The following is a 7500-nucleotide window of genomic DNA, read 5'->3' on the forward strand; positions in this document are numbered from 1 at the left end:
GAGTAATACATAAAAATGGAAATGAAACCATGCCATTAATTAATACTTGGTTGTCAGAGGAAGAAGTCCAAAGGCGACTGAAGAATATTAAGATAAATAAAGCTCCAGGTCCAGATGGCATACACCCAAGGGTCCTTATGGAATTAAACTCGGAAATAGCTAGACCGCTATTCTTAATTTTCAGAGATTCAATCTCATCAGGCTCAGTACCAAGGGATTGGCGAATAGCAGATGTGGTGCCGTTGTTTAAAAAGGGGACGAGATCCCAACCAGAGAATTATAGACCTGTAAGCCTGACATCAATAGTGGGGAAACTACTGGAAGGTATTTTAAGGGACAGTATTCAGGATTACTTGGTACGCAATAAAATTATTAGTGGGAATCAACATGGATTTGTGAGGGATAGGTCATGTCAAACTAATCTAATTAGTTTCTACGAGGAAGTTAGTGGGAACTTAGACCAGGGCAGGACAGTAGATGTGGTCTACTTAGATTTTGCAAAGGCCTTTGATACAGTGCCACACAAGAGGTTGGTTTACAAAATAAGGGAACTGGGTCTAGAAATCAAAATTTGTACTTGGATCGAAAACTGGTTAGAGAATAGGGAACAGAGAGTTGTGATAAATGGAACATTTTCTAATTGGTCAAAGGTCTTAAGTGGAGTTCCTCAAGGTTCCGTGCTGGGACCACTCCTTTTTAATATATTTATTAATGACCTTGGTGATGGTTTAGAGAGTAAAGTTTCTATTTTTGCAGATGACACTAAACTCTGTAAGGTAATAAAATCAGAGCAAGATGTAGCTTCTCTACAGAGAGACTTAAATAAACTGGAGGATTGGGCGGCTAAATGGAATATGAGGTTTAACACAGATAAATGTAAGGTTATGCATTCAGGGATCAAAAACAAGAACGCAATCTATAAATTAAATGGAATTAATTTGGGAGAATCTATAATGGAAAAGGATTTGGGAGTGCTCGTAGACAGTAGACTTAGCAATAGTGCTCAATGTCAAGCAGCAGCTGCAAGGGCAAACAAAGTATTGGCATGCATAAAAAGGGGCATAGATGCAAGGGAAGACAGTGTAATTTTGCCACTGTATAAATCATTGGTAAGACCTCATCTTGAATATGCAGTACAGTTCTGGGCACCACTCTATAAAAAAGATAATTTGGAACTAGAAAGGGTTCAGAGAAGGGCGACAAAATTGATAAAGGGTATGGAGTCATTAAGTTATGAGGAAAGGTTAGCCAGTTTAGGCATGTTTACTTTAGAAAAGAGGCGTCTAAGGGGAGATATGATTACTATGTACAAATACATTAGGGGTCAATACAGAGAGCTTTCATGGGAACTTTTTACCCCAAGGACCATACACAGGACACGTGGTCATCCCCTAAGGTTAGAGGAGAGGAAATTTCACAACCAGCAAAGGAAGGGGTTCTTTACAGTAAGGGCAGTCAAGATATGGAATTCATTGCCAGGGAAGGTTGTGATGGCAGATTCAATAGATATGTTTAAGAAAGGTTTAGACAAATTTTTAGCGGAAAGGTGTATCCAGGGATACGACCGTTAATTTAAAATAAAGGATAGTAGTGGATATAGGGTAAAAATTGGATTGCAATATTGAGTCTGGGGGGGATTTTCAAAATTGAAACAGATGGGCGGTTGCCTACTCTGGATTAATTACAAATATAAGTGCAGGATCGCAGGAGATCCAAAATAGGTTGAACTTGATGGACTGGTGTCTTTTTTCAACCTCATCAACTATGTAACTATATGTAACTATGTAAAGTACAGCCACACCGCCCTGAACAAGCCCAATCTTGTCTGATCTTGGAAGTTAAGCAGGGCTGGGCCTGGTTAGTACTTGGATGGGAGACCACCTGGGAATACCAGGTGCCGTAGGCATTTTTTTTTTCTCTCTCTTGTTCTTGCTTCCTTCAATGCTGGTTTTGAGATGAATAAGAGATGTAGGTCAGTAGATAACCAATACCTACAGCCACACCACCCTGAACAAGCCCAATCTCGCCTGATCTTGGAAGCTAAGCAGGGTCGGGCCTGGTTAGTACTTGGATGGGAGACCATCTGGGAATACCAGGTGCCATAGGCCATTTTTTCTCTCTCTTGTTCTTGCTTCCTTCAATGCTGGTTTTGAGATGTATAAGAGATGTAGGTCAGTAAACAACCAATACCCACGGCCGCACCACCCTGAACAAGCCCAATCTCATCTGATCTTGGAAGCTAAGCAGGGCCGTGCCTGGTTAGTACTTAGATGGGAGACCACCTGGGAATACCAGGTGCCATAGGCCATTTTTTTCTCTCTCTTGTTGTTGCTGCCTTCAATGCTGGTTTTGAGATGTATAAGAGATGTAGGTCAGTAAGCAACCAATACCTACAGCCACACCACCCTGATCAAGCCCAATCTCATCTGATCTTGGAAGCTAAGCAGGGCAGGGCCTGGTTAGTACTTGGATGGGAGACCACCTGGGAATACCAGGTGCTGTAGGCCTTTTTTTCTCTCTCTCTTGTTCTTGCTTCCTTCAATGCTGGTTTTGAGATGTATAAGAGATGTAGGTCTGTAAGCAACCAACACCTACAGCCACACCACCCTGAACAAGCCAGATCTTGCCTGATCTTGGAAGCTAAGCAGGGCCAGGCCTGGTTAGTACTTGGATGGGAGACCACCTGGGAATACCAGGTGCTGTAGGCCTTTTTTTTCCTCTCTCTCTTGTTCTTGCTTCCTTCAATGCTGGTTTTGAGATGTATAAGAGATGTAGGTCTGTAAGCAACCAACACCTACAGCCACAGCACCCTGAACAAGCCCAATCTCGTCTGATCTTAGAAGCTAAACAGGGCCAGGCCTGGTTAGTACTTGGATGGGAGACTACCTGGGAATACCAGGTGCCGTAGGCATTTTTTTTTCTCTCTCTTGTTCTTGCTTCCTTCAATGCTGGTTTTGAGATGAATAAGAGATGTAGGTCAGTAGATAACCAATACCTACAGCCACACCACCCTGAACAAGCCCAATCTCGCCTGATCTTGGAAGCTAAGCAGGGCCGGGCCTGGTTAGTACTTGGATGGGAGACTACCTGGGAATACCAGGTGCCGTAGGCCTTTTTTTTTCTCTCTCTTGTTCTTGCTTCCTTCAATGCTGGTTTTGAGATGTAGGTCAGTATGCAACAAATACCTACAGCCACACCACCCTGAACAAGCCCAATCTCGCCTGATCTTGGAAACTAAGCAGGGCAGGCCTGGTTAGTAGTTGAATGGGAGACCACCTGGGAATACCAGGTGCCGTAGGCCTTTTTTTTTCTCTCTCTTGTTCTTGCTTCCTTCAATGCTGGTTTTGAGATGAATAAGAGATGTAGGTCAGTAGATAACCAATACCTACAGCCACACCACCCTGAACAAGCCCAATCTCGCCTGATCTTGGAAGCTAAGCAGTGCCAGGCCTGGTTAGTAGTTGGATGGGATACCACCTGGGAAAACCAGGTGCCGTAGGCCTTTTTTTTTCTCTCTCTTGTTCTTGCTTCCTTCAATGCTGGTTTTGAGATGTAGGTCAGTATGCAACAAATACCTACAGCCACACCACCCTGAACAAGCCCAATCTCGCCTGATCTTGGAAGCTAAGCAGGGCCGGGCCTGGTTAGTACTTGGATGGGAGACCACCTGGGAATACAAGGTGCTGTAGGCCTTTTTTTTCTCTCTCTCTCTTGTTCTTGCTTCCTTCAATGCTGGTTTTGAGATGTATAAGAGATGTAGGTCTGTAAGCAACCAACACCTACAGCCACACCGCCCTGAACAAGCCCAATCTCGTCTGATCTTGGAAGATAAGCAGGGCCGGGCCTGGTTAGTACTTGGATAGGAGACCACCTGGGAATACCAGGTGCCGTAGGTATTTTTTTTTCTCTCTCTTGTTCTTGCTACCTTCAATGCTGGTTTTGAGAGGAATAAGAGATGTAGGTCAGTAGATAACCAATACCTACAGCCACACCACCCTGAACAAGCCTGATCTTGGAAGCTAAGCAGGGCCAGGCCTGCTTAGTACTTGGATGGGAGACCACCTGGGAATACCAGGTGCTGTAGGCCTTTTTTTTCTCTCTCTCTTGTTCTTGCTTCCTTCAATGCTGGTTTTGAGATGTATAAGAGATGTAGGTCTATAAGCAACCAACACCTACAGCTACACCGCCCTGAACAAGCCCAATCTTGTCTGATCTTGGAAGTTAAGCGGGGCCGGGCCTGGTTAGTAGTTGGATGGGAGACCACCTGGGAATACCGGGTGCCATAGGCCTTTTTTTTTTCTCTCTCTTGTTCTTGCTTCCTTCAATGCTGGTTTTGAGATGAATAAGAGATGTAGGTCAGTAGATAACCAATACCTACTGCCCCACCACCCTGAACAAGCCCAATCTCGCCTGATCTTGGAAGCTAAGCAGGGCCGGGCCTGGTTAGTACTTGGATGGGAGACCACCTGGGAATACCAGGTGCCGTAGGCCATTTTATTTCTCTCTCTTGTTCTTGGTTCCTTCAATGCTGGTTTTGAGATGTAGGTCAGTAGGCAACAAATACCTACAGCCACACCACCCTGAACAAGAACAATCTCGTCTGATCTTGGAAGCTAAGCAGCGCTGGGCCTGCTTAGTACTTGGATGGGAGACGACCTGGGAATACCAGGTGCTGTAGCCTTTTTTTCTCTCTCTTGTTCTTGCTTCCTTCAATGCTGGTTTTGAGATGTAGGTCAGTAGGCAACAAATACCTACAGCCACACCACCCTGATCAAGCCCAATATCGTCTGATCTTGGAAGCTAAGCAGGGCAGGGCCTGGTTAGTACTTGGATGGGAGACCACCTGGGAATTCCAGGTGCTGTAGGCATTTTTTTATTTCTCTCGTTACTACTTCCTTCAATGCTGGTTTTGAGATGTATAAGAGATGTAGGTCTGTAAGCAACCAACACCTACAGCCACACCGCCCTGAACAAGCCCAATCTCGTCTGATCTTGGAAGATAAGCAGGGCCGGGCCTGGTTAGTACTTGGATAGGAGACCACCTGGGAATACCAGGTGCCGTAGGTATTTTTTTTTCTCTCTCTGTTCTTGCTACCTTCAATGCTGGTTTTGAGAGGAATAAGAGATGTAGGTCAGTAGATAACCAATACCTACAGCCACACCACCCTGAACAAGCCTGATCTTGGAAGCTAAGCAGGGCCAGGCCTGCTTAGTACTTGGATGGGAGACCACCTGGGAATACCAGGTGCTGTAGGCCTTTTTTTTCTCTCTCTCTTGTTCTTGCTTCCTTCAATGCTGGTTTTGAGATGTATAAGAGATGTAGGTCTATAAGCAACCAACACCTACAGCTACACCGCCCTGAACAAGCCCAATCTTGTCTGATCTTGGAAGTTAAGCGGGGCCGGGCCTGGTTAGTAGTTGGATGGGAGACCACCTGGGAATACCGGGTGCCATAGGCCTTTTTTTTTTCTCTCTCTTGTTCTTGCTTCCTTCAATGCTGGTTTTGAGATGAATAAGAGATGTAGGTCAGTAGATAACCAATACCTACTGCCCCACCACCCTGAACAAGCCCAATCTCGCCTGATCTTGGAAGCTAAGCAGGGCCGGGCCTGGTTAGTACTTGGATGGGAGACCACCTGGGAATACCAGGTGCCGTAGGCCATTTTATTTCTCTCTCTTGTTCTTGGTTCCTTCAATGCTGGTTTTGAGATGTAGGTCAGTAGGCAACAAATACCTACAGCCACACCACCCTGAACAAGAACAATCTCGTCTGATCTTGGAAGCTAAGCAGCGCTGGGCCTGCTTAGTACTTGGATGGGAGACGACCTGGGAATACCAGGTGCTGTAGGCCTTTTTTTTCTCTCTCTTGTTCTTGCTTCCTTCAATGCTGGTTTTGAGATGTAGGTCAGTAGGCAACAAATACCTACAGCCACACCACCCTGATCAAGCCCAATATCGTCTGATCTTGGAAGCTAAGCAGGGCAGGGCCTGGTTAGTACTTGGATGGGAGACCACCTGGGAATTCCAGGTGCTGTAGGCATTTTTTTATTTCTCTCGTTACTACTTCCTTCAATGCTGGTTTTGAGATGTATAAGAGATGTAGGTCTGTAAGCAACCAACACCTACAGCCACACCACCCTGAGCAAGCCAGATCTCGCCTGATCTTAGAAGCTAAGCAGGGCCAGGCCTGGTTAGTAGTTGGATGGGAGACCACCTGGGAATACCAGGTGCCGTAGGCCTTTTTTTTTTCTCTCTCTTGTTCTTGCTTACTTCAATGCTGTTTTGAGATGTATAAGAGATGTAGGTCTGTAAGCATCCAACACCTACAGCCACACCGCCCTGAACAAGCCAATCTTGTCTGATCTTGGAAGTTAAGCAGGGCCAGGCCTTGTTAGTACTTGGGTGGGAGACTACCTGGGAATACCAGGTGCCGTAGGCATTTTTTTTTCTCTCTCTTGTTCTTGCTTCCTTCAATGCTGGTTTTGAGATGAATAAGAGTTGTAGGTCAGTAGATGACCAATACCTACAGCCACACCACCCTGAACAAGCCCAATCTTGCCTGATCTTGGAAGCTAAGCAGGGCCGGGCCTGGTTAGTACTTGGATGGGAGACTACCTGGGAATACCAGGTGCCGTAGGCATTTTTTTTTCTCTCTCTTGTTCTTGCTACCTTCAATGCTGGTTTTGAGATGTAGGTCAGTAGGCAACAAATACCTACAGCCACACCACCCTGAACAAGCCCAATCTCGCCTGATCTTGGAAGCTAACTAGGGCCGGGCCTGGTTAGTGCTTGGATGGGAGACCAACTGGGAATACCAGGTGCTGTAGCCTTTTTTTTTTTCTCTCTCTCTTGTTCTTGCTTCCTTCAATGCTGGTTTTGAGATGTATAAGAGATTCAGGTCTGTAAGCAACCAACACCTACAGCCACACCGCCCTGAACAAGCCCAATCTTGTCTGATCTTGGAAGTTAAGCAGGGGCCGGGCCTGGTTAATACTTGGATGGGAGACCACCTGGGAATACCAGGTGCCGTAGGCATTTTTTTTTCTCTCTCTTGTTCTTGCTTCCTTCAATGCTGGTTTTGAGATGTATAAGAGATGTAGCTCAGTAGGCAACCAATACCTACAGCCACACCACCCTGAACAAGCCAATCTCGTCTGATCTTGGAAGCTAAGCAGGGCAGGGCCTGGTTAGTACTTGGATGGGAGACCACCTGGGAATACCAGGTGCTGTAGGCCTTTTATTTCTCTCTCTCTTGTTCTTGCTTCCGTCAATGCTGGTTTTGAGATGTATAAGAGATGTAGGTCTGTAAACAACCAACACCTACAGCCAAACCACCCTGAACAAGCCAGATCTCGCCTGATCTTGGAAGCTAAGCCGGGCCAGGCCTGGTTAGTACTTGGATGGGAGACCACCTGGGAATACCAGGTGCTGTAGGCCTTTTTTTTCCTCTCTCTCTTGTTCTTGCTTCCTTCAATGCTGGTTTTGAGATGTATAAGAGAT

The 7500-nt window shown here is 45.8% G+C and overlaps 2 non-coding genes and 27 pseudogenes across 2 annotated transcripts; all 29 read left to right on the forward strand.

Annotated features, from left to right (window-relative positions):
- Positions 1 to 1787: 1787 nt before the first annotated feature.
- On the forward strand, positions 1788 to 1906 carry LOC142123737 (5S ribosomal RNA; annotated as a pseudogene).
- An 83-nt stretch (positions 1907 to 1989) lies between these two features.
- Positions 1990 to 2108, forward strand: LOC142123702 (5S ribosomal RNA; annotated as a pseudogene).
- Positions 2109 to 2188: 80 nt separating this feature from the next.
- On the forward strand, positions 2189 to 2307 carry LOC142123748 (5S ribosomal RNA; annotated as a pseudogene).
- Positions 2308 to 2388: 81 nt separating this feature from the next.
- Positions 2389 to 2507, forward strand: LOC142123915 (5S ribosomal RNA). The gene has a single exon (XR_012684526.1). It is a non-coding gene; the product is annotated as a 5S ribosomal RNA (ribosomal RNA).
- An 82-nt stretch (positions 2508 to 2589) lies between these two features.
- Positions 2590 to 2708, forward strand: LOC142123816 (5S ribosomal RNA; annotated as a pseudogene).
- An 84-nt stretch (positions 2709 to 2792) lies between these two features.
- Positions 2793 to 2911, forward strand: LOC142123881 (5S ribosomal RNA; annotated as a pseudogene).
- Positions 2912 to 2993: 82 nt separating this feature from the next.
- LOC142123689 (5S ribosomal RNA) lies at positions 2994 to 3112 on the forward strand (annotated as a pseudogene).
- A 71-nt stretch (positions 3113 to 3183) lies between these two features.
- Positions 3184 to 3301, forward strand: LOC142123854 (5S ribosomal RNA; annotated as a pseudogene).
- Positions 3302 to 3383: 82 nt separating this feature from the next.
- Positions 3384 to 3502, forward strand: LOC142123863 (5S ribosomal RNA; annotated as a pseudogene).
- Positions 3503 to 3573: 71 nt separating this feature from the next.
- Positions 3574 to 3692, forward strand: LOC142123677 (5S ribosomal RNA; annotated as a pseudogene).
- Positions 3693 to 3777: 85 nt separating this feature from the next.
- Positions 3778 to 3896, forward strand: LOC142123924 (5S ribosomal RNA; annotated as a pseudogene).
- Positions 3897 to 3978: 82 nt separating this feature from the next.
- LOC142123906 (5S ribosomal RNA) lies at positions 3979 to 4087 on the forward strand (annotated as a pseudogene).
- An 83-nt stretch (positions 4088 to 4170) lies between these two features.
- Positions 4171 to 4289, forward strand: LOC142123805 (5S ribosomal RNA; annotated as a pseudogene).
- An 83-nt stretch (positions 4290 to 4372) lies between these two features.
- On the forward strand, positions 4373 to 4491 carry LOC142123704 (5S ribosomal RNA; annotated as a pseudogene).
- A 71-nt stretch (positions 4492 to 4562) lies between these two features.
- LOC142123900 (5S ribosomal RNA) lies at positions 4563 to 4681 on the forward strand (annotated as a pseudogene).
- Positions 4682 to 4749: 68 nt separating this feature from the next.
- Positions 4750 to 4868, forward strand: LOC142123936 (5S ribosomal RNA; annotated as a pseudogene).
- Positions 4869 to 4948: 80 nt separating this feature from the next.
- Positions 4949 to 5067, forward strand: LOC142123925 (5S ribosomal RNA; annotated as a pseudogene).
- An 81-nt stretch (positions 5068 to 5148) lies between these two features.
- LOC142123907 (5S ribosomal RNA) lies at positions 5149 to 5257 on the forward strand (annotated as a pseudogene).
- An 83-nt stretch (positions 5258 to 5340) lies between these two features.
- On the forward strand, positions 5341 to 5459 carry LOC142123806 (5S ribosomal RNA; annotated as a pseudogene).
- An 83-nt stretch (positions 5460 to 5542) lies between these two features.
- Positions 5543 to 5661, forward strand: LOC142123705 (5S ribosomal RNA; annotated as a pseudogene).
- Positions 5662 to 5732: 71 nt separating this feature from the next.
- LOC142123868 (5S ribosomal RNA) lies at positions 5733 to 5851 on the forward strand (annotated as a pseudogene).
- Positions 5852 to 5921: 70 nt separating this feature from the next.
- LOC142123937 (5S ribosomal RNA) lies at positions 5922 to 6040 on the forward strand (annotated as a pseudogene).
- Positions 6041 to 6120: 80 nt separating this feature from the next.
- On the forward strand, positions 6121 to 6239 carry LOC142123877 (5S ribosomal RNA; annotated as a pseudogene).
- An 82-nt stretch (positions 6240 to 6321) lies between these two features.
- Positions 6322 to 6439, forward strand: LOC142123909 (5S ribosomal RNA; annotated as a pseudogene).
- An 82-nt stretch (positions 6440 to 6521) lies between these two features.
- LOC142123761 (5S ribosomal RNA) lies at positions 6522 to 6640 on the forward strand (annotated as a pseudogene).
- Positions 6641 to 6711: 71 nt separating this feature from the next.
- LOC142123861 (5S ribosomal RNA) lies at positions 6712 to 6830 on the forward strand (annotated as a pseudogene).
- Positions 6831 to 6915: 85 nt separating this feature from the next.
- LOC142123822 (5S ribosomal RNA) lies at positions 6916 to 7035 on the forward strand (annotated as a pseudogene).
- Positions 7036 to 7117: 82 nt separating this feature from the next.
- On the forward strand, positions 7118 to 7235 carry LOC142123918 (5S ribosomal RNA). Its single transcript, XR_012684529.1, has one exon. It is a non-coding gene; the product is annotated as a 5S ribosomal RNA (ribosomal RNA).
- An 83-nt stretch (positions 7236 to 7318) lies between these two features.
- LOC142123819 (5S ribosomal RNA) lies at positions 7319 to 7437 on the forward strand (annotated as a pseudogene).
- The last annotated feature ends 63 nt before the right edge of the window (positions 7438 to 7500 follow it).

The sequence above is a fragment of the Mixophyes fleayi genome, unplaced genomic scaffold (assembly GCF_038048845.1).
Source record: "Mixophyes fleayi isolate aMixFle1 unplaced genomic scaffold, aMixFle1.hap1 Scaffold_2419, whole genome shotgun sequence".
In the NCBI taxonomy this organism is placed as follows: domain Eukaryota; kingdom Metazoa; phylum Chordata; class Amphibia; order Anura; family Limnodynastidae; genus Mixophyes; species Mixophyes fleayi.